This window comes from Pleurodeles waltl, chromosome 11, assembly GCF_031143425.1.
Source record: "Pleurodeles waltl isolate 20211129_DDA chromosome 11, aPleWal1.hap1.20221129, whole genome shotgun sequence".
Taxonomy (NCBI): domain Eukaryota; kingdom Metazoa; phylum Chordata; class Amphibia; order Caudata; family Salamandridae; genus Pleurodeles; species Pleurodeles waltl.
This window is the reverse complement of record NC_090450.1, coordinates 220287200-220313119: the sequence shown is the minus strand read 5'-3', so window position 1 is coordinate 220313119 and position 25920 is coordinate 220287200.

Below are 25920 nucleotides of genomic sequence, written 5' to 3'. Positions count from 1 at the left end.
TCCGCTGTAGGTGATGTGTGGGGTGGTGTGTGTGTGATAAGTGTGCTGATATGTAGTGGTGTGTTGTGTGAGGTGCCTGGAAGTTGTGTGGGTGATGGTGTTGTGTGCCTGTGGATGCTAGTTTGTTGATGGTGGTGTCTCTCTCTGGCCTGCGTTGGTGAATTTCGGTCATAGGGGTTTGTGGGTGATGTGGGTGTGTGTTTTATATTGTAATGGGTGTGTGGGTGTGGTGTGTGTATGTGTATCAGCTGTGTGTATTTGGAATTGTCCCTTGTGGTTGTGTTTTGTAAAAGTGTGTGTATTTTGACCACGCGGTGTGTACCGCCAATGGAATACTGCGGTTGAAAGACCGTGTGTCATGATAGTGTGGGCGGATTTCTGTTGGCGTGACGGTGGAGGTTTAGTTTTCACCAGTTTATCACTGACCTTTGGTGTGGCGGACTTGTGTGGGTGTCTTAATTTTGGCGGATTTCGTGCATTGGGTCACAATGACCGTGGCGGAATTCCGCGGCGGTGGTTTGGCGGTCTTCTGCACGGCGGTAAGCGCCTTTTACAGCCAATGTTGTAATGACCGCCATGATGTTCACATACATGCACAATGTGTTGTATGCGTTTCATGTTGTGGCCATTCCCATATGATGCATATGTTGTGTGTGAGTGGTTGTAGGTTCACCCTGTATGGGCTGTGTCCACAGGTTGCAAGCTTTAGGGCAGATTTTTTTTCTCATTTGGATTGGCTCAGAGCAGCTACAAGATGTGTTGCAGTACACTGAAGCAGTTTAGATGTGCCATATTTATTTGAATACAGTACAGCCCTGCAATTCCCGCTGTGCCTGCACAGATTAGTGTTCCCTGCACCAACACAGTCATTGGTGCAGCATGATGATGGGGTGCCTGCCTTGAAGTGATGATTTGTTCATCTCCAGGGAGGTGTCCCTTCCTGCACATGTACAACCTATTTTTGCTGAGAAGGCATTTCAATATGTGCTGCAAGATGGAGCACACATGAGCAAAAGACAATGCGACATTGAGAAAGGGAAGCATTTTGGCAAGAGACACCACCCTGACACCACCTCTGGATTGGTATTGACTTCTGACCTAGTCTCTTAGTTCTACGTTGTGTTGGTACTGGGGCTTTGACTATATGCAATGTGTGTTCTAATGGCACAGCCACAGCCTCACTGTTTGCACGTGCCTACCAAACAATGTGAGGCTTATTTACATGACAGATTATAGCCATAGTGAGTGGCCTATGTTGACGGTGTGTATAGGTTGGAGTGCATTGCACAACCAAAGCGTCAGTAAATGTGTGGCTTGGGAGAGGATGGTGCGTCTTGATTTGGGGTCTATGTGTCCCAATGCAACCCTTTAGCATGCATTGAGTGTGTCCTATGTACCTCCCCTTTTGCCATTAGTGGAGTTCTAGATATCGCCCCCGTTGCAACTTACCCTGCATTTGTGGTGGTTCCTGATAGTCTGAGCTGTCCTGTTCTACGATTCCAGTGACCAGCTCTTCCGGGATGACCGCTGCTACCATCTTCTCCTGCTCATCCAGGTCCTCCTGTGGTGCAGGACTTCCACCTCCAGTCTGCAGTACTGCCTTACGGTTCCTGGGAAGTTTCTACTTAGTTCTTCACTTGGATTTGTGATAACGTTTCTTGACCTCAATGACAGTCCTCTTCACCTCAGCCACACTGTTGATTTTGTCCACTATTTGCTGCCATATTGTGTCTCTCCTACCAACTGGCAGTTTGGAGCTGATGAAGAGCTGATGTTGGTGCTCCGTCACCCCTCTGACCAGGATGTCATGCGCCTCCTCGCTAAAGGGACAGCTGCTCTTTCTCTTCTCTTTCTACTGTGACTTTTCTAGACACTCCTGGCTGATACATGGGTGTCTGGTGTCTCCCTGGAATCTCTCCCGGCCTGATGATTCCATCTTCTCTTGCAATTGCACTCTTTCCTGCTTGTGTGTTTTGACGCTAATGCGGTGTAAAAATGGCGTTTTGCAACAGTTTATGTGCCACAAAATGGTGTAGCGCCACTTTTTCAGCATTGTAATTTTTTCCTTACTGCATTGCACAGCTGCTAGCTCCTTTTTTCATGCTAACCATTCCTTATCTCCATCTTACATCATTTCATAAATATGTGCAAGGATCACACTAAGGAATGTCACTAGCTCATGTAAAAAGAAATGAAGCACAACGGGGCTAGCGCAGTTGTGCGTTATTTTCCATAAATATGCCCCTAAATGTGTGAGCATATTTATGTGATTACCCTAAAACACTATCAGTCAAGTTGTGTTCAAGGGAGTTTATTGTAGTGGAAATAATGGACGGGAAAGTGCAATGGAATGGGGTGATGGTAGAAGAAAGTCCAGGGTATGGTTCCATTCTGTTTCCAGCACAGGTCCAGTGTCCAATGGCCATAGGAAGGGGAGCAAAGGGAGTTCAAAGTGGACAAGGTGACAGGGTGGGACACAAGGGGGACATTCAGGAGGGTCTTATTCCCTGGCGGTAGTCTTGGTCTTGGCAAGTGTCTCTGGCTTCTGTCTGGGTCGCAGGGAGCGTTTGTGGGTGGTTCACCTTCTGTAGAGGGAGGGGTGCTGGTGGCCTGTGGTTCCTGTGGCAGGGCCTCCTGCCCACTAGCTGCAGTAGAAGTGGAGGGCTGGTCAGTAGGCTGGCTAGTGGTAGGGACCCACTGGTGTCCTGTCCAATCCCTCATGATGTTGGCCATGTCTGCCAGCACCCCAGCTATGGAGATCATGGTGGTGTTGAGGCCCTGCAAATCCTCCCTGATCTCCTGATGGTGTTCCTCCTGCAGTTGCTTGTTCCCCTGCATGTTGGCAATGATCTGGCCAATCTTGTCCTGGAATTGTTGGTAAGCCCCCAGGACATTAGTGAGTGTCTCCTGGAGAGTCGGTTCCCTGGGCCTCTCCTCCCACTGGTGCACAGCGGTCCTCCCATTGTCCCTGTTCTTCTGTCCCCTGAATGGTGTGCCCACTGACCCCAGGACCCTGACTGTCTTGTGGGTGAGGTGTGAACTGGGGTCCCTGTAGAGGAGGGCACACTTCAGATTGACGTGTTTTGGGGGCAGAGTTGTGGGGACGTTGGGTGTGTGCTGTGGTGTTGGATACTGATGGGGGAGGCTCTGTGATGGACTGTGAGTGGGCTGGGGTGGCCGACTGACCAGTGGTGTCTGATGGGCCAGGTAGTTCATCCAAATCCTGAAGTCCGGAGTTACTGTCATCACTGGGGCATCTTATGTTGGGGGACTGGATAGACCTGGCACGTCCTCTCTGCTGAAATCGGCTGTGGCACCTGTGCGGCTGTAAGTGAGGTATTATGCCTCATGTCTGTGAGAAATTGTACTCCCTGGCTTCCCCTCTATCATTGTTATTGCCCTGCAACCTTTGTTTGTGTTTGGTGAGGTATTGTGGGCTTGTTAGTTCTCCATGCTGTGCATGCTTTTGTGATGGGTGTCCATGCAGGGCTGGGACGGCTGACCATGCATTGGTATAACATGCAGGGCTAGGCATTGGGGTTAGTCATATGTGTAGGTGCAGTGTGTGAGATGGAGTGGAGTAATGGGATTGAGGGTGAGAGCGTATGATGGCATGCAGGTATGGGGGTGATAATAGTAACTATTGACTCACCAGTGTCTAGTCCTCTGGCAACTTCAATGAGTCCCTCAGGATGCAGTAATGCCAAGACTTGCTCCTCCCACGCTGTGAACTGTGGGGGAGGAGATGGGGGTCCACCGCCAGTCCTCTGTATGGCGAGCTGGTAACTTGTTGCCACAGAACGTGCCTTCCCCTGTAGGTCATTCCACCTCTTCCTGATGTCGTCCCTTGTTCTGGGATGCTGTCCCACGGCATTCACCCTTTCCACGATTCTCCACCATAGTTCCACCTTCCTGGCAATTGATATTTTCTGTACATGTGCTCCAAACAGCTGTGGCTCTACCCTGACTATTTCCTCCACCATGACCCGCAACTCCTCATCAGTGAAACTGGGGTGCCTTAGTGGGGACATGGGTGTTGTGTGGTGTGTGTTGGTCAGAGGGTGTTGAGTAATGTGGTGGGGTGTGGGATGTGGGATTCATGACGAATGTGTGGGTGTTTGTGGTGTGTGTGTGTAGTTGTCGCAGTGGTCTTGGTTTCAGTCTGGTGGCAATAATTGGTGTTCATAAAGGGTTGTGGGTAATGTGGGTGTGTGTTTTATGTTGTGGGTGGGTGTTGTGTGTGTATCACCGTCAGGTGTGTGATTTTGGTTTTGGCCAATGTAGTGTTGTTTTGTATTTGGGTGTCCATTCTGAGCGCACCGGTGTGTACTGCAAATGGTTTACCGCCGTTGAATGTCTTCTGTGGTAATTCGTGGGTCATAATGTGGTGGGCGTTGTTTTGTTGGCGTAACGGTGTGGGTGTTGTTACCGACACTTTACCACTGACCTTTGGGCTGGGGAATTTGCGTATGTAGCAGTATTCTGTCGGATTGGTGTGTGTGTGTGTTATAATATGGCAAATGGATATCCGCCACCACAGCAGTAAGCAGGGTTTACCGCCAATGTCATAATGAGGGCCTATGTTTCTTACAAATGCTATTTTCATTGTGCTGTTGTCTAGGGGCTGTTCCAAGCATTGTAGTCATATCAACATACTAAAATATTTGTGGCACACAGAAGCATGCTCCATTATGCTTTGCAGGGCATTACTTTTACAAAACATTTTTGATCATAGCTCAGCATTTGGTGCTCCTAGGTCAATGGGTGCAAAAAGAAAAGATGATGGGCGAAATACTGAACAATGCAAACATTCACCCCCCAGTCATACAGATCTGGGTTTAATCCAAAGTTGTTTTGCTCACCACACCACCTTATTTTGGACCTAGCCATAAGCAAATCCGTCTTGACCCTGCTCCCCATAAGAACAGTTCTGCCCGAACTGCCAAGCCAGTTCCTCCCTGGACCAGAAACAAGCATTCTGGGATTGATTTCAGGGTATCACCCTTCGTCAGTCAGGCTAGCTTGAATCCAGTGGTGCAGTGAGACCGGGACCTACGTTGGGGCATAGCCTTCCCACTTAGGGCAACAAATTAAAAAAGAACAGATGATTGATGTAATGCTGAACAATGCAAACATTCGCCCCCCAGTCAAGTCACAAAGATCTGGGTTTAATCCATTGTTTTTTTGCTCATCACGCCAGACCAGTTTGAACTCAGCGATATGTAAACCAGTTTCCACCCTGTTCCCCATGGGAACAGTCCAGCCCAAACTGCCAAGCCAGGTTCTCCCTGGACCGGAAACAAGCATTATGGGTCTTGTTCCGGGATATCACCCTTCATCAGCCAGGCTAGCTTGGATCCAGTGGTTTAGTGAGCACGGGACCCACATCCGGGCACATCCTTCCCACTTAGGGTAAAAATGCAAAAAAAGACAGATGATGGTCAGAATGCTGAACAATGCATACATTTACCCCCAGTCAAAAAGAACATGGAAACAGTCCAGCCAGAACTGTTAAGCCAGGTACTCCCTGGACTGGAAACAATCATCCTGGCACTGGTTTCAGTGGGTGAATGAGCGCCACCAATACATTCAGCACATGTGCTCTTTCTGTCTAGATCATCTCTTGGACCCACAGTAGCTTAGTAGGGACTTCAAAATAATAATCCCCACCACCATTTATTGTCTCATTGATGTAACTTTTGTTTTACAGTTGAGAGAAGTTACGTTTTAGGGGGCTTGGTTGTAATATCATTACAATAGATTTGCTGGCCTTGAAAAGGTGTAATGTATTACCTTCTCTAGGGACTAAATATATGGTTCAACTGCATTACTTTTGCCTGTTTCTTTCATGAGGTTATGCACTTTAGGGGCTAACAACATGGTTACATGACTGTGTTTCTTAAAATGTGTTTGTTATGGTGTTTTGTGCACCACGGTCTCATGCCATACGTGTATTTCTGATAAAGTTTTAAATGCTAATTGTATATGTTTTAATAATCTCTCTTTATTACAATCATGACCATGATTCAGGCCAATTTAAAATTATTTTTACACTATGACTGTTTGACACACTTGATATGTTTGGGTGACCCTCTAGTTTATTTCTCCTCTGTGGCTGTCTTGTGTCTTTTTTGGGGGGAATTGTGTTAGCTAGCCAGCATTTCTGATGGTGGGGTGGCGAAAGTGGTATTCTATTGGAATTAGCATGGCAGATTTAAATTAGGATGCTGCATAGCAACATTTTCATTTTTTGGTGCAGATAGAGGAATGGAAGTGCTTTAGAATTGAAATGAATTATCTTTATTTCGATTATAAATGGCATCATAAAAGCATAACCACATAAAAAGTGAACATACATAATACAATTAACATAATTTTATAAAAAATTACATAACCACATAAAAAGAGAACAAGCATAATACAGTTAAAACCATTAAAAAAAATCTATATACATCATGGGAAGACAGCTAAATAGGTAACTAAAAAGAGTGAGTCATTCTTCATTACTCAGCACATAAGATAAAACAACAAATCATTATACTAAAACACAAATTTCATCACTTTTTTTCCAAAACAGGGTGCTTTTCAGAAAAGTTGAAATCACCCAAGCCACAGAGCAGTCATGTATTAGCTTAGGGTAAAGAAAGACATGTCTAAATTGTATGAAGCCCTTTGCTGTAAGGATTGGCAGTGAAAATCTCCTCCTAGGGGGTTCATAATGATAACAAAACTGGACAAAATGCTCAAGACTCTGGAGTGAAAAACCATTGCAAGGACAACACTTGATAGAGGGCATGTCTTGTTGCCCTGGTTGGGGGTGGGGGAAGAAAGATTGAGCCCAATGATGCCCAACCTAAATCTGATAAGAAGTGATTTAGTTAAATGCTGGGCCACTGGATTTATATGGCAGGAAAAGACAAAGTTATAAGGAAGGGTTGACCAATTTATGTGGAAAGAAAAGTCCTGTTGTGAATTTACAGTGCCAGTAGCTCTAACTCAAGAAAATGCAAGAACTGTTGCATTACAAATGCTTGTTATTGCTTCTCCTCAGAGCCAGGAAATAATTGGCAAATCTTTTACAAACGGATTTTCATTTGGTAGTGGAAACGTGGGAATACTTGTGCATTTCAAGGAAGGCAACCCAGGGGATTATTTTGGGGCCTTGAAACCCTGGTCCTCTAGGGATTTCTGACAATAATCCATTCTACTCTGCTTCCACAGCAATCTTCATTTTTATTACCTCCTGGCCTTTAATGCACCACAGCCTGCCTATCACTATAAGCATGGGCAACGACCACATGGCAGGATTAGCAGATGAGAGGCCTGTTCTGAAGGAGTCACTCAATCACGGTATAAACCGAGGTCTAAATGAGGCCTTAAACGCACACAAACCTCAGAAAATATGAACAGTGGCATCATGGAGACTATTGGGGCCTTTAAGACGCTACACAGTGATAAACAGATTTTGCAACTAGTCCATTAAATCACTATCTTGGGTATGTCCTCACACCATTTCTCCCTCTAGACTGTGAAAAACAGATGTGGTCAGGTTTGGAAAAGTTTTGCCAGACGCAAAGGAAAACGCAAACACTCAGACATCCTGACCATGTTTAAGTCTTAAGTATTAATAAGCATAAATAAATTCTGTAAGTTTGAAAGTTGTTTAGTGCATGCAAGTAGGAAGACTAGGGAGGCCTAACTGTTCAATATCAAAACAGACAGTATTTCCAGTCCTGAACTTTCATAGCAAATGCATTCTTGATTTGCTTCCATTTAACTAACACGACTAGCACATTTGATAGCAATGATTTTGTAGAGTAAAAAGCCCAGGCCTTCAAACAGACTCCTTGATGACATGAGTGAGTATGCTACAGCGAGATAAACACACAAGTTGATACAAATGACACCTGTAGGAAAATATGGAAGCAGCGCAACAAACATGCAAACGAGCACACACAAATTGACACGCATAAAGCTACCCATGCTCAGACCGGTGTAAAGCATACACACATGCACTCAAACTCGCAGAGACTCATACACTTAGCCCATGTGACGTGTAGTTATCTCTACGCACAGATCAAGAGACTAGTGCTATGTTATTTTGGTAGTATGCACACCAAATGAGAGTGTAAGATACCTTAAGAGATAGATGTGACAGGAGACAAAAAAGGATGGAACAAGATAAGGTAATGGGGAGGTGTTTTGTGAATTGAATGATCTTTCCCAAAATGGAGTGGTAGGAGGAAGCCTACTATAGGTATCTGGTTGGCGTAGGAGAGGAAAACAGATTGCAGGGCAGCGAAACAGTGTGCAGGAGAGAGTAAAAGATATGAATTAAAGGATGGTAAGTAGTGAAGGTATTGTAGCCTTATAAAGTGTGAGTAGGGTAGACTGTTAGTGAGGGGCTAGGAAAGACAGGAAGAGCCAGGTAACCATGTCAACAAACTAAAACACAGAGGCCCAGATTTAAGAAGTTCTAGCATACATTAGCATCATTTTAGGGCTTCAAAAAATGCTGTGCCGTATTTACAAAATGGCGCAATGCATGCATTGCTCTACTTGGTGACTCCTTGTTCCACATTATGCTTGCACCAGGCATAATTTTTGGTGATAGTCCTGCAAGGTACATCAATAGCGTAAAAAATGTTGCTGCTATTGCCCCTACCCTGCACATTGGTGCGGCATATATTAAGTACGACACACACATGGTGACTTTAGGGTGTGGCACTAAGGGGGGGCTAGAAAAGTGGGGCTGCATTAGACGCAGGGCCACTTTTCTTAAATATGCCCCAGAGTCTGCAAAAAACAAGCAGCAAAGAGATATGCCCGCATACATTCCCACACATCACAGGTAAGATCTCCCAGCGCACACACACAAAATGAAACGGAAATGAAGAGACAAAAAGCAGGAACGACAGCTGAAAGGATGAAGGTTTCATAATGCTTAAATATGTAGGCTCTTTGGTATCAATGCCTAATCAATCCATGACCTTTCTGCTCAAGTTGATTAATGTTAGTATTTGCATGTTGGTCTGTGGCAGCCTCTCATTTTACCACTTATTTTCCAGATTAAGGAATATTTTAGCTGATACATTCCAAAAAATATACAACCTTAAGAAAATGTCATGTGAATATTTACTTCTTACACCATGATATTAGACTACTTTTGTTGCCTGAATATATCAGCCTATGTGCTGGGTAAACTGACACATTGTATACATCTGCATTTGATTTCATTCTTTCATTTAGCTGGATATAAGGAGTCTAGTTTGATTAAATACTTTAGTCTCTATGGTTAGTTAATAACAGCTTTCCTTGCCCTCATCACCTGTTGGTAGTAATGCAGCCCTCTCTGCATGCCCATTGCATCCTTTGCTCTTTTGCCTCGGTTAGTACCTTCATATCAATAATATTCACATGTGGCACACCTAAGTTTATCAAATTGCTCAATCTACACCATGCATTGTGTTCACTGTTCTGGACTTTCCCTTTACAAAGCATTCTTGAAAATTAATTGATTGTTTGAAGCCAAGACTGCAGCTTCCATAATGCAGAGATTTGTTAAATTAAAGCCAAGGACCAAAAATAGGGTGTTGGCTCCTGATTAAATGTAAGGGTGTCTTTTGCAAGCTTAAATAATCTCAAGATAATTCTATCAATCATTTGACTTGCTTTACTGCAGTGGTTCCCAACATGTGGTCCGGGGACTCCTGGGGTGGCGGGGCCGCAAAGCCTCCTCAGGGGGTCCGCAACTGCATAGAAAATGTAATGATATTAGCAGATTAGGTCCCCAGTTTTCAGTAATGACTAAGTAGGGGGTCCCTGGATTCGAATTATGATTCAGTGAGGGTCCTCGGTTCCAGTATTGATAAAGTGGGGTCCACAGAAGTCAAAAGGTTGGGAACCACTGCTTTACTGTATTTCAAGAATTGAGTCTTATTTTGTGCTCTCCATTTCACAGAAGTTACATGATTTTGCCTCTTACTAGTACTCCACACGTTTAAAAAAAAAAAAAAAAAACAATCCTATTGCAATTATTTGTTGTAATGGTAGGAGAAAAGCTGAGCTTTTTATTATATTCAGTTTTATGCAGTGCAACCTCGACCTGAAGGGATTAGAGTACTCCTCATGAGCACCAGTTACATTACACAAGGTCACATTCAGTTTTTTTTTAATGCACAGGGTGGGGAAGGGCAAGATATCAAAGCATCTTTCTGTTTGCAAATGGCCTGATTCGCAGAATTGGACCATTTGCGACCAGAAAAAATATTTTTCTAATGTACAAAATGCAAATTACAATTTGGTCACTCGTTACCAAATCACATTTAGCATTTGGGATCTGGTATTTGGAAGGGCGGGTTTAGGTCATCCTTTCCAAATACTGAATTCGCATGGCATATAATACTGTTTTGTAACCGAATTCTGATAGCAAAACAGTAATAATTTACCACCAGTTTAAAACTGGTTGTAACCCCTTCACAAAGAGGAAGGGGATCTCCAGGAGACCCCTTCCCCTTTGAGAATGTAAATGTTAATATTTTTTAAGAGGAGGCAGTGGTCACATGGACAATAGTCTCCTCTTAAAACTGAAACTGCAAAGTTTCATTTTTTATTTTTAAACATATTCTATTGTCCTTTATGAAAAACGGGCTGTATTTTTTAAAAGTTGCAATCACAGATATGGAGGTCTGTTGACCTCAGCAGGCCACCATTCCTGTGATGGCTGCAGTTCCTAATGGGTCATAAATTGCTACATCCCTCATTAATATGCTTGAGGTAGGTCTATTTGTGATCCACTAGGATTCACTTATCAACTCAAAAGAGTTTCATATGTTAGGAATACAGATTTCCTAATTGTGATTCTGAGAGAGTCGCTATTAGAAATTGATATTCCTAATGTTAGTACATCTGGCCCTTAGTGATTTGCCCAGAATCACAGGATGTTGAGCTGACACCAAATTTGAACCTGGTTCCCCAATTCCAAAGCCAGCAGCTCTGGTCATAACCCCATAACTCTACCCCATAACCACAAGCCAACTGGCTGTACACTGATATGGTTCACACAGCTACCACCAAAATGGGTACTTCAACATGCTTTCTCTATCAAACCACTTTCCTTGTATCAATGGACCACCAACAAAGACGAAAGACATGGAATGAAAAAATAAGAAATTACAATCCCATTTTTTCCTGGTCATGATGTTTGCATACTGTTCTCTTTAAATCAGTCGCAAACAGTTTTACTTACAAACCGAATTAAGTAAAGGGACATCAGGTCAGCCTAAAAAGGGTTGTCTGGATTGTGTATTTAACTAAGAAATTAATGGGTGATGGAATGTTGTAAAAACCTAGCATTTCTCCACTTATTTACAAAGGTTTTGGAGTGGAACACAAAAAGAAAAGCACACCTAATATCCCTAATAGTTAAACGTCAGATGTTACGTCATGTCATGCCATGTCACGTCACGTTTTGTTATGTTATGTTATATGTTATGTTATGGTGTTATGGGAGGCTGGCCCGCTATGTTGTGTGCAAAGCTAGACACACTGTGCAGGGAGTCCAGGCAACCATACATTGGTCTACAGGGGAAAAAACTAGAATACCTAATGCTCCAATTTTTAAGGTAGCTTGGTCTAGGAGTTAGGCCAATCTTGGAGATGTGCAAAGCATTTGTTGTACTCACAGCATCAATCTTGGAACACACACTCAAAGGAATAACTTGCGACCACTTTATAGAAATACTTCACGTTTTTATTTAAATTTTAAGACCAAGATCATCAGAATTGGGTAAGTACTTTTGGAGATATTAATTTTTGAAGTTTAATAAAAATAGGCTTCATATGTGTTATTATGCATCAATGAATGATCACCTTTAAACATACATATAAATCGTACAGTTGGTTTACCAAGTTCTTCTACTGCAAGTTGGTCGACATTGTAGGTGGGCATACTGTTCCAGCTGGAGAACTTTGGGCTGCTCCTGGTTCTTGCAGGAGCAGCAGGAGAACGTATTTGGAGCTGGTGCAGGGTCATTGCAGGAGACCACTTGGAAATGCGCTGCACAGGAATGCTTAAATAATGGTTCCTTGGGTTCACCTTGAAGTGTTGAGGTCGCAAGCAGTGGGAGACTCTTAGGGCACAGCAGGTTCTTTGGTACAGGGCACAGAGCGGCCAGGTGCAGAGTGAATCTGTGAGCCTGGACCTGTGCGCAAGAATGCCCTCAGGAGCAGAAGGTAAGTTGGTTCCAGGGTCGTTGACAGGACAATGGGGGCACTCTCGTGGGAGCTACAGGTTTCTTGTGGCGTCCCTTGACTGGGGTATCCTCCTCTTCCTTTTTTAGCCACAGGTGGGCTGTTTTTCTTGAAGTCTGACGTGTGCTGACCAATACATCTGGCATTGGCACTATTTGCTCGCTGGAGGTCACAGTGCCAATAAACTTGGCACACTGGCAGGGTTTGTCCTTGCTGTCATCAAGTTGCAGTTTGGTCTGGCTTCAGCATCCGGTTCAGGAGTTAGTGGTTGATCAGTGAAGTGACCCTCACTGGCTTGCTGGTTTCTTGCAGTTGTAGAGTGGTACCTCCACTCTGGAGGGTGTTCTCTGGTGATTTTGAAATCCTGGAGGTCCTCTAGGGTTTTTGTAGAGCTGTTCTATTCACTCACTATGTCCCAGGTTTGGAAAGGACACAGTGGGGGCATATTGCTCATGCAGCTATGCCCTCACACACAATATAGCTCACCCTGCCTTAGAGCTTAAAGGCCTGCCAGAGGGGTGAGTTACCTTTAGTGCATGCAGTGTGGAGTGGACAGGGCACACAGGCAGTGAGCCATGTTGAGTTTTCACTTTCAGTTTGCATCAGGGCACTCAGCCTGCAATGGCAGTGTTGGGTGTACATGGATGCAGGGCTCTAGAAGGTGGCAAAATCAGTGCTGCTGCCATCAGGGGCCTGCCTTTAGTACCTCCTACTCTGTGCTCTGAAGTACCATTTACTAGGGGCTTATTGGGGTAGCAAAAGGTGTCTCCAGTTGTGCCAAGGCATCACAACAATTTAGGGAATAAGGTCCAGCCCAGGGAACCTGGTTGGCAAGGGGCCACGGGCACTATCAACTTCTAGGCTAAAACGTGGGGGGCTAACCATGTCAAAAAGAAGCCTCTTTTCACAGTTATGAATATTCCTTGATCACAAGTGCACCCAGAGGTTTCATGTGCTGAATAAGTCAGATTGTCAGAAAACAAGACTGCAGTCCATAATTAAATAAATAGGGAATTAGTTTAGTTGACTTTCATGAAGAGTGCAATGATTAGCAGTGAACGTTCTAATATCCAAAGCTCTGGTTTCTCCATATATGCAAGAAATAGCCCCAGCTCAATCAGAAGGCATAGCTCTGTATTTGGTTTGGTGCTAAGCTGTACAGGAGCAAGCTTAAGTTCTGTCTAGGTATGCTCATACAATATAGATATATATTCAGGCCACTGGAAATATGCAATTGTGCGGCCACTGAGTAGTAGGCACACTTATAGATTTGCTGCATTTGCCACAAAATCCCTCACGTGCTGTATAATCTACAGATTTTAACATAAAAAATGTTGTTTCTAGCTCAAACGGTTCAAATGTTACTAAAAATGCTGAGACACATGTTGTTGCGGTATGGAAAGACCTTTTCAAAGGTTGAGTGGCCCCCTTTCTGTTGCTTATCGCTATAATGAGGTGTTAAACTGGTACTAATAAGGTGCAACCAATGCCCAGACGGTGTTAACAAGTGTAAAAATTACAAAAAAATGAAGCAATACTATCACAAAATGTGCCACATTATGCTGCATAATTTGCCCTTTCCTGCCACATAATTTACACAGTTCTACTGCATTATTGCAGTAGCCCTGGATATAGTTCTCACCGATGCCTAAATATTCATTGGGAGCACATCCCTGCGAAGGGTGAGCGAATTGCAAGTACTCCCAGTCCAAGAACCCTTCACTTCTATACACAAAAAAAATGTAGGTACGCGAACACACCCACATTCCTGTCTAATGTTAAGTCACCTTTTGACATTATTTTGACTAGGAATCCACCAAGATTCTTCCAGCAGTCATCACACTTGGCAAAAAGAGCACTGTATACTTTAGATGTGAGACGAGGGGCCATGTACTACATCCAAGTCACCAAAGATATCAGGAAAACAAATGAGTTCCCTATAGGTCGTCATAACAGGCCAAATACACCCTGGTGATGAAAATAACTGTTGCTAGATGGGTTGTTAAGACCATCGAGCTGTGCTATTCAGTGGCCAATAAGAGCTTGAGCAAAAAAACAAGGGTGTACTCAACAAGGAAAAAAGGGACTAAAATGACCTTTTTACCAAATGTATCCATGCAGGAGAATTGTATAGCAGCCACATGGGCTTCTGAATTTATGTTTACAAAACACTACTGCATAGATTTAGACTCCAGGATGGAGCAATAGGCAAAGCAGCACAAAAAATCTCTTTGCTTTCGCTCCCCTACTCTAACCCACCCCCAAAAGGGGGTGATACCACTACATAGTCTGTGCAAAGCATGTGGATGTAAATGTGATTTGATACTGAAACAGAAACCAGTTTGTCCTACCTGTAATTATGGTTTTGCAGCTTGAAGCTCTTCTAGATACAGAAGCAAGTGCCCCCAAACCTCACCTATAGAGGAAGATAGCGGAGGGTAGAAAAAGAGAATCTAGCATGGTGGGCAAGTGCAGCGGCATTGTGGGATTACTATTGCCTGTGTGAATCTCACTCACTGACCAGGAGACTTTTTGCCAGGCAGGACACTTCCAGGCCAGCTGCTGGACAGCAGATTTGTGCAAGGCATGTGAATGTAGAAGCGTTTCAAGCTGCAAAACCATACTTACAGGTAAGTACCTGCAATATTAGAGTATTGAAATCCCGTCACTAACTTCCTGTGAAGGTATATATAAATTTCACATGGCTAAACCCGTTTAAAACAGTTGTCCTACGCATCTAAAATCTGAACTCACCAGACCCTCTAGAAGACTCTGGTTACCAAACCCCATCTTATAGAAGTCCCTCGAGTTTTCTGGCAGAAACAGGGTAGTCTGAGTGTCTAGTTATTCGCTCTAAGTTATGAAACTCGCTACCTGCTGCACTTCACAATGAACATAACCTTATCTGAATTACAAAAAATGCAAGACCCAACTGTTAAATTGTCTGGCGTTTTTCTACTTGCCTTGACCACCCACAGACATCTCAACTTCATCTCCAGTCATCTTACCACATTCTCTGACAACATGCATTTGAAGCGGCTGTTTCAAACTGCATGAGCGCTTTGCAAATTACCAATAAAAATAACTTGTTTCCACTGATTAAGAAAGTACCTGGCAATTTAAATTTAGACAGTACGGACTATGTCTTATCAAAGCAAACTTTCAGACTCATGACTTCCACTGAATTTAAGTTTCTGACTTCTAATGCCTTCTCTCTCTGATTCAGGACTGCAAAATATTTCTGACTGACAGAATTTTTGTACATACCCCACTATCCTTATTTACCTTTTTTTTCCATATTAATTAGATGTCTTCCCTCTTTTTTATGTACACGTATTTATTGGACCGAAGGATCACTACTAAATTTGCAAGGGATACATTATCTTATATATTGCAGTGACAGCCTCAAAGATTTTATATGTACACCTCGGGCAAGTGAATCATTCTCCTACCAGTGCAACTTTTAACTTGTTTAGAAAACAAGCCCTTGCTGCTTTAAGCAGTCAAACTCTGCCTGCTTCCCTGATGTCAGGGTTGCCTTTCTCTGTTGTCATTAACCCTGCATTGGTAATCTGTTTGTTCATTTGGGCAGTATTTGTGGAAGCTGGGTATAGAGGTAAGGAAAGCATACTAACTGTCATATCTGGTATACTGTCAAAGGCTCCCTTTTGTTATCAGTCCCACCTCTGACTCAGTGACAGATATAGCAATGATGGATTTCAGGCTAATTCGTCGAGTTCAGAACGGTAAAGTACAACAGGAAACACTTGTTGAAATTCATGAACGACAGAAATGTCTATGCTATAGTCTATAGTACAAAAGCCAATGATTACCATTTTATTGTGCTATTTAGGTAAACACAAAAGGCCTGATTACGACTTTGGCAGAGGGGATTACTCCGTCCTAAATGTGACGGATATCCCGCCCGCTGAATTATGAGTCTATTATATCCCATGGAACTCGTAATACGGCGGCCTGGATATCCGTCACATTTGGGACGGAGTAATCCCCTCCGCCGAAGTCATAATCAGGCCCAAAGTCTGTCTTTGGTTGAAGAATTCTGATGATGTTCAAAAACTGATGGGGGAAAAGGGACATTAGATAGCATATCTGCCCATTGTAAGGAAAAGCTCCTTTTTGTATGGTCAACCCAAGGTTTTTGCACAGATGCTGCTAATTGTTTAGACTCAGAGTGAACTGAGTTAAAAACACAAAACGATTGTTTTTGCTGTGGAAAGACTTGGTTGCCCCATTGACGAGTACCGGGTTACATGCTGACCCTGCAGCTGTGCTGAATTGTGAGTGTTGTAACCAAAGTTGATACTTCAAGGAATTAAACTAGTTGTATTGAGCCCAACCAGATTACCTGGTTGAAATTAATGTAACAAGTTGTGGTGTGCAAAATTCACAAAGTTACCACTTTGTTGCCTTCAATCTCCTGTACACTTACTGGTTACTGATGGTGCTTGAACCTGAGATAGCTTTCAGACTCCCAGGAAATAAGGCAATAAGGTCTGCGTTGGAGAGAGGTGTTACCTCTCTCCTCCAGGAAGCCACACAGGAATTGGCACCAAAGGCGAGCTTCAAATCTTGACCCACCTTTGAAGAACAAATAGAAAATATTTGGGAGAGAGGCTGCCTCATTGTTTAGGTAGACTAGCTGGCACCCAGGAAGGAGAGGGGATACCTGTTGTTAAACTGTTTTTTCAGGGGCATGTAGCACCCTTGGTAGCCACACGCCTGGTTTGGGCTAGGGAGCTCTGGGCACTAAGAGGTATTCTGCCATCTTGAAAGTGGGCAAAATGGTGCATCTTGGGCTAGCTAGATGCCACATTTCCCAAGAAATGGTCAACAGGAGGGAAGGAACCTGGTAGCCCTTTGTCTTCTGACTGCGTCTACCCTGAGGGCACTTTCTGAGCATAAAAGTGACATCCCTGGCACCCAGAATTCAGATTTTGTCTGCACTGATAGAATGACTGAAGAAGGACTGCCCTGCTGTACTGTGGAGTCAGCAAAGAGAGGCTGCACCAGCGTGGACTGCACCTGTTGAACCTGGTGGTTAACAAAGGAGGGGGACTGTGCCTGCTGTGTCTTGCTTGTAGCGAAGTTATCTCCAGAGCCCAGCTAAAGCAAGTGGCCAAAGCAAGCTAGAGCAAGAGGCTCCAAGGGTCAGTTGGCTGACCTATTTACAGCACAGGGTCTCAACAGCTGAAGTAGCCTGCCAGGTCAAGTTGGCAGTCCAAATGATCAAGCCACTGCTTCTCAAGGACGTGAAGCACTGGAGACCAGGACCTCTGTTGAAAGTTGCATTCGAGTTTGCTGAACCTACGAGAGTTGTCAAAGTGCAGCTTGCTCACCCAGAAGGCAAGTTTTCCCCCAGGGAAGGATTTGACTGTGACCACAATAGCAGGTGACTGGTAGCCGAGTGGCTACTGGACTTTTTGCAGGACCAAGAGGACTTCAAGGGGCATTGACTGTGTGGCCAGGACCACCATCCCCTCATTCCCCCTTCATGGAACAAGGTGTAGGCACAGGAAGATCCCCGTTGACCGCGTTGCTTCCACAGCATCTTTTAGCATCTTCAGAATCCTGTATGCCCTGAATCACGACCATTTCTGTAAGAACCTGTTACAGAAGAATAAAAGTGGCTGGGACATCCTAAAGACTGCTTCTCCTTTGAAATAACTGTTTCGGTAGAACTTGCTGGTCCCTCTGACTGGCTTCCTGACAGAGTTGGTCCCCTAAAGTAACTCTAACTAACTGCACTGACAGTTGCCCAATGGTTTCCCAAAGTTTTTAAGTGTCAAATTTATTGAATTTACCAATGCTTGTTTGTGGTTACGTGAAAAGGTGCATATTTACTGCACCTTGCAAAATCTAGATCTCTAGAACACCCTGGTGGATCTTTTTTATTGTAGTGTCTCAAAATACATAAAATTAGTCTTTTTTTATGAATTGGTGTTGGATTACTTACGTCTTGTGTAGTTCTGCTAGAGATAATTATGGAGCGTTATTTTCTAAATTCTTCCATGTATCCCTCCTTTGACTCATCCCAAACCTAATTTTACTAGTATGATCTCCCTAATACATTCATAGATACTCTTCCTTCCTGCAACCCTCCTTTTACTCATCCCAAACCTCATTTTACTACTATAATCTCCAAAACAACACTGTCTAGACTCATCAATCTTCTATCCCTCCATTAGCCTTTTCAATCCAACTAACAGACACTGTTGAAATGAACTCATATTTCCCTATACTAATCAACTACTAATTTTTTTGGGTTCCAAAGTATCGTGCTACTCGCTGAAAAGAGCTTCGACGCCTGGTGAGATGTAGTAAGGGCATATAAATACAATCACAAATAGAAAATGAAATAATATTTACAGATGAAAAAAGTGTACATATAAAGAATTTATTTTAAAACAATCTGCAAATGTGAAGGAATCTGAAATTGGAGGTTAAAATTAATTTAGTATCATCGGATCAATTTGTTTTGGCAATGCAACTGCATCAAGCAGAATATAGTATGAATGATGAGTAGACTCAATTGAATTGATAAAATCTCTAACCTTACCAATAAAATTCAAAATTTCATTTTTTCACTTTTTTATATTGATGTGTGAATTAAATACAATAGTTCATAATTTGTTCAACTGTTTGGAGAATGCTTGTTTCTGTATTTTGGTATGTTATTTTGCAGTTCAATTTTTAAAAATGCTTGGGCGCGGGGCCCCCAGCTTCTAGTAATTATTCAGTGGGGGTCCCTAGGTTATAATAATCAATTCATGGGGGGTCCTCGACTTCCAGTAGGGAGTAAGTAGGGGTCCACAGAAGTCAAAAGATTAATAAATACTGCCCTAGATCATGGTGTGTCGGCTTCACTGAGGAACAGTTATCGATTGCAAGGAGCCATGGAGGAGGGCATCCAACACTGAAGCAGGACGTCCGGAGACTTGGGAAAGGCGACAAAAGGCTGCAGCCCAATAGCATCATTAGACTGGAGAACGCAGAGTCACTCCCCAGTCCTCCTGCATTTGCCAGCTATAATTGCTGCGCTGGTGAAGTTGACTCTTGAGGCCAAATTTATAATTTGTCATATGTGGACTAGGTTGTTCCATGTCTGAAAGTCACCTTCAGTATCAAGTGGGGAGTAACCAGCCTCTCTAAATTGGAATGGAGGGGCTCAGGTATATCGCCAAGGATGACTCTAGCATGCTAACATTAAGAGACTGTAAATATTATTTAGTATATTGCCTCTATGACTTATATGCTTACATTAAAATACTACCTATTTGTTAAAAGTAAGTATTTTTATCTTGGCAATCACCCTATTGCGGTTACTGTTGGTACTTTAAGTCTTGTGCCTGAGTATGCCTCACACCTACCGTCCCCTTGAAGAGCCTTGGACTGTTTGACTTTAATCCTACTGCTTAAGGTACTTTAATGATACCATTGGATTAGATTGATGGGTACAAGGGCTCGCTGACAGTGAGATATGAGCCACAACTACACACATATGGGTTGAGGAGGGGGGTGGGGTTTGTTTTTCTATTTTTCTGATTGATGTAATTCATATTAAAATGTAAATACTCTTGTTGCAATTGTCCAGATGTTGGTAAAAAGAAACACAATTTTTGTACTGTTGGCAAGTGTTACATATTTTCCTGGTATGGCACTTCGGTCCCTCCAAGAGTCGGGTCTTTATGGGAGGGGAGTGACCCAAATGCGCAAGTATCCAGAAGTAATCTGAACACAAATGAGTGAAATGTATCTGACTTCCTTCCTCTGATGCAAAGTGGTGTTAATGTATGCCAAATGTGATTTTGTTACTTATGCCAATCAAACATAAAATGCAATAAAGGTATCTACAAAGAAAAAAAGAAACAAGCTTTGGTGTATATTTCGGTGAATGATCTACATATGTTATTTACTTTTTATGTTGTTCTATATATGCTCTATGGTTTATGTTTAATGATCCCAGAGCAAATATTAGCTGTGTTTTTGTGCCTAAGCCAATAAGCCCTGCTTCATGACACCCAGCTAACGAAGAAATAATTTGCGAAAGCAAAACATATTTAGCCCTACATCACTTCCTGGAAGAGACTCACAGCTATAATAGCAAAACAATACTTTAGTTGTAGTGGCACTAAAAAGTCTGTATGGAAAAAAACTAAACAAGCATTGGCAAAGCCAATAGGTTTCACCTTTGAGAGATCTATTGTTTTTGTAAATGTTTTTTCTGACATGTTGCACATATGTTTGACATGACTTAAAGTAAAAGAAAAAGAGCTATGACGCCGCCAGCATTGACCGTATCAGCATTTTTTTTTCATTTAACATATCCTAATCAGCAGTATGCAACACCATGGAGGTGAGCGGGTGGAAACAAAATGGACAGAGGGTGGGCAAATCGAGTTCTGGAGGGCAAAATGGACAGGGGGTGGGGAAAATGGATGGTAGTAAGAAGAAACCAGGGATGGGAAACAGATGGCAGAGGGGTGGTGGTGGATAAATGGTCATCAGGGGTGTGGTGGAAAATGGAAGGTGGTGGTGGAAAGAGACCTACAGTGCCATGCACTCTGTAGGAGTGCATGTCCAAAAGAAACAAAAAAAGGATCTGAGTAGCACGTGGTCAGTAGAAGGACACTGTCCACAAATAGGAAGTTGAATTGGGTCCATGTGCCACTGCATGGGCAGAACCCCGAAAAGATTTTTTTCACAATAGCTTTTGCTGACTTCATGCTCGATGTAGGCGAAACATAAAAACGCAGCTACTGAGAGAAATAATATGGCAGTTTTTAAAGCGCGATTCAGAAAATAAAGTGCACCTGGAGTTTGTGTTTAAAATCTGAATTTGGTGTTAAACTGCTGAAATGCATTTAATGCCCATGAAGTGGTTTTCGTTTCTACCTGCTTTGCTGAAATGCCTCATGTGATAACGCCTCGCCCTTTAGCGGTCTAAACATGTCTCTTTAAAGCACTATCAGCACCACCTTATAGAAAAGTATACACCTCAAAACAATGCTGAAAAATGATTTTGTATAAAAACAGCCTTTATTAGCATGGAAGACTGCATGGATTTGACCCTGCTGCAGGACATGTTCATTTTAACAACAGGGATATCAGCAGTACAAGCGGGCCCAGAAGACCATACAACAGGTTCACAGTCAATAAACTGCCCACACACTGGCCTGTCAGCTCGACCTGTTGGGCACTGTCCGAATGACCTACTGGCCGGCCCAACCCTACCAGTGGTCCTTGCCATTTAGCAGTGTGCCATAATAGTGCGGTGCTATAATAAACTTGAAGTGCACCTCACACTAGTGCAGTATCACTGTCTTGTAATGCACCGACATTTGTAGTGCATCACATCCATCATTTTATAACAGTGTTTCATCACTGACAGCAAAGTGCACCACTTTCCGGTAAGCTATTAAGATGTTACCATACAACAACAGTGAAATATCAAGCGTGTACATCAACAGGCTTAACACATATAATAATATCACGATGTAACTACCCATTTAGTGCATCCCATAATATGGTAGTAGGTCACAGCCACATTAGTAAGTGAATCATCAGTTACTGTGTGGTGCATCCAGTAAGCATCATACAGATCAGTGCCCTCAACATTCACAGATGTACTGACTAGCAATACTCTGACACTGTCATCACCAGTGTGCCCTGTCATTGCCATCTAATGGTGCACAGCAAGCACAAAAAGCATCTTTAGCACCAAATTGTACACTCTGTTACTTAACAGCACGACCTGTTGAATCATCACTATCATTTAAAAGTTGATGAGTCAGTATCACGACAGCCATGCTGAATCAGCTCACTGCTCTGTGTGGTTTTAAGCAGCACTTACCACAACGCTTTTCTATGTTCGACAGGCTCCACGGTGAGGACTCAATGTTGAGAAACCTCTCCATGAGTATGTTCTCTTCACTTCCTTCCTTCACTGCTACCTGAATCGAAGTGCTGGCAGATCCACAGACACCTGTCTGCCTTTCTTTAAGAAAATACTAGAATGCGTCAAGCGCTGGCCGTCATATCACTTTTTCTTCTAAGGCGGGTGGGGCAAAAAAAGGATGAAAGATGGGGGTGGAAGGGACGTCAACAGAAAAGTAGGATAGAGTGAGGACAGGGAAAACATCAAGGACAGTGGAAAGGGTGGGATGAATGTCAACAATGAAGCAGGAGGGGGTAGAAGGAACAGGGAAAAAACAGGAACGTGAGATGGGCTGGGAGAGACAGAAGCAGCGAAGCTACTGGCTGTGGAAGGGACAGGGAAAACAACAAGCACAAGAAAGGAGGTAAGAGGGATGGGGAGGGGTAGAGAGGATTACAATCACATGCACTCTTAAAGAGTACAAGATTAAAAATAAAACGCTACAAGTGGTGGCCAGTGGTAGAACGCTGAACGCAGAGACAGGAAACTATACTTGGTCCAAGCTCCATGGATGATGAGATGATTGGAAGAACCAAAGAGAAAGTTTAATTGCAGGAGACCCTGACCAATGAGAAGCAAAGAAATGAGAGCGACATGGAAGCGAACAGTAAGTATGGGGTGGGCTCTAAGCCCATTTTTACTTATTTTCAGGGTGCAGCACAAAGCGCTCTGTCCCTGGTGTAATCTCTCTGTGGGCTTTTAGCTAAGCCCACTGCAGCCCCACCAGTTTGGTTGGTTCGTGGGCTTGCCTTTTTACAATTTGCTTCATTTCATCAGTGAAAGGCATACATATGTCATGCCTTTTCCGGTGTTTAGCCCTCCTTGAGAGCACCGGCCAACTACTGAAAACATACGAGGCTCCATGTTTTCTGTATGGTTTCTGGACTACTTTTTCTCTTTATTTCACACACAGCATGATCTCGCTGGGCAGTAGTCAAGCGCTTTGCATGACATCGACCCTGTTACATGGATATTTCCACTTTGGCGGGTTACATGGATAATTTCACTTTTGGCAGACATGTTTTAAATGCAAGTGAACTTCTGTTTCCTTTTGTGTGTCTCTGTCACTCCTTATGGTGGCCGTGGGCTCGCTTATGTGAAACTGTTTTACTTTTCAGTTTATGTGGCAAGAAAAGTCCAGTTAGTAGTTTAAAACGCGAATAGCTCTAACTCGAGCAAACACGAGACCTGTTGCATTGCAAATGCTTGTGTTATTTCTGTATGTGGTAGCTCAGACTTCGCCTCTATAACCTATTCGATTTCATGACCATTCAGTACTTGGTGGCACATGCGTAGTTAGCACCTGGCATTGAGAGAGCCTTAAAATTAGTAAAGGCGCCTTGGAGTTAAGAAAAGTAAACTATTTCTCAATTACGCTGCAATTCTGACACCTGACATTTTAATTTAAAGGCTAGAAAATAATAAAGGTATCTATGTCATGGCACTCAAAGAAAGAAACAGACAAGAGCGAAGCTGTGTGCCAAATAATTGCTAAATATTGTTCACATCCCAATTGCGTCATGCGTGAATTAAACGCTTTATAACTTTCCAGGCAGTATTCCATTTCCCTACCTAAGTACTGAAAATGGAAACATCCACTCCGTGTAGCAAGAATTTTGGGCGGAAGCAAGAAGTAGACGACGGTCCAATTATACGGAGCAGAGACGATTATTGTCTGCCTTGGGTCTGTTAATAGTAATTTGGTGCTTTGACTCAGCCCCAAATAAATTGATAACGAAGATACATGTTAAAATAGGTATGGATTGCTTCATTTGTCAGAAATAAGCCTCTTTTTAAGATGTCTTAACGTGGGAAAGCACTTGATAAGAGATCTAGCTGTATCCAACACAGTTAACGGGTAACGAATTTGAGAAAATAGTCAGTTCAGGCACTTGCTGCAGCGACCTGCCCATAGCCTGCATGTAACTAGCTTGCATTTCCATACAATAATGCAGAAAGGCAATATTCGGGCGGCACTTGTGTATCACAGGCTTGTGTGCTACTAGTGCAGCTTAGTCGGTTAATGCAATTGTTGCAGAGATTCTTGGGACACAAGTTTAAACCCTGTTAAAATATTCCGTGATTTAGGCGCCCTCTGCAAAATTGTGCATATCTTAGGCAAGGTACAAGTTTGAATCGTTGCTGATTTTCATTCAAACATTACTGATACTAGTTTAATGAAATTGAGCCTTTTTACGTTGTAGTAATTATCAGTTATATTTAAGTTCCAAATCAGTTAATCTTTCATTGTGTGGTATCTAAATTATAATCATTATTGTAATTCTGCACACGGAACTACATTATTTTCTTACAAACAGAGCTTCGGAAAGTGAAAGAGCTTTAGAAAGTGAAACAGTTGATTAATTCGGTGTATCTGTTGCACAGCAAATGAAATGACAAGTATGTTCTATCTCTATATCCACTAATGAGGGTTGAGCCTAGAGGCAGTCCTTGGAGTAGCTAGTGTGTCATGAGGGCTTGTGCCAGGATGGAACCTGGCCCTTGACTACTGCTTGATTTGCAAAATATATCAATAATCAGGGTTTAGTGGGCGCCTCAGATCTCTGGGCACCAGTTTCACTGCGCCTGCTGCACCAATAGAAGCAACGCGGCAGGGGCAGTGTCAAGCCGTGCTGTAACTGACTTTAAAAGCGTGTTCCCAATGAGGTCCTCTTAACCTAGAGGACATTTTTAAAAAGAGGCACGTGAACTGCAAGCAGTGCTTTCCGATCCGAAGGGTAGGCTGTATGAGGCTGGGCAACCTTAAGAAGCCCCCAATGAGGGTACCACTATCAAGCATAACCAGAACCGCACTCCTGTAGGATTCCTTCTCTATTTACAATACATTTCTGATTTCGGGGATTTCACCAAGGTTTCTAAGAGAATACCTAGAAGCTGCGATGGGCACATGTTCCTAGATGTAGTCCAGGAAAGCATTAGATAATTCCCACTTACTTTAATGTGAGGACTTTCCCACGTGCAAATTTGAGCACAGTGCACAATTATGCACACAACAATATGAATGCAATGGCAGCTTTACTCTTAACCTGATTGGAGTTAATTTCTGTCTGCTTCCAGGGTGAGGCTGTACAATAAGAAGGTTTGTGTTAAATTATAAATGTGTAAATCAGTGGGAGTTCCCACATGTTTAGGGAACTTTTGCCCTGGAATGCCAACTTCCGGCCTCTGGAAGAAATCCTATTCATACAAAAAAGTACGCGAGAGTAGGTCGTTTTAGGCCTCCAAAACTTTTTTTTTATAAAATGCAAACTTGTCTTCACCCTCAATTAAAAAATGTTAGTTGGATTTACAGGTGCAAATATTTTTCCAAATCAGCGTTAAATGATCGGGGTGTCACTGCGTTACTATCCACCCTGAGCCCTGATGCGGAGACACTAACAGGGCACTGATCCAGTCTTGTGAAAGCACATTTGTCCATAAATTTAAATGCTGCATGCAGATTTTTGAAGCAGATATATAATGCCTATATAATTGGACAAAGCAGTTTACATACTTGGCCGAGATTCACAAATAAACAAGTCATGCTTTGATGATTCAAAATTGTTAATTGTGCCTCAAGTACAGAGCAAAATGTGCACAGAAATGTTTGTAAATCACATAAGCCATGTGCAGTTTGCTACCAGTAGCAGCAAGTAGTAAAAGCAAAAGTATTCAATCTAATCAATCAATCAACTTGTAAATCGCGACTTGTC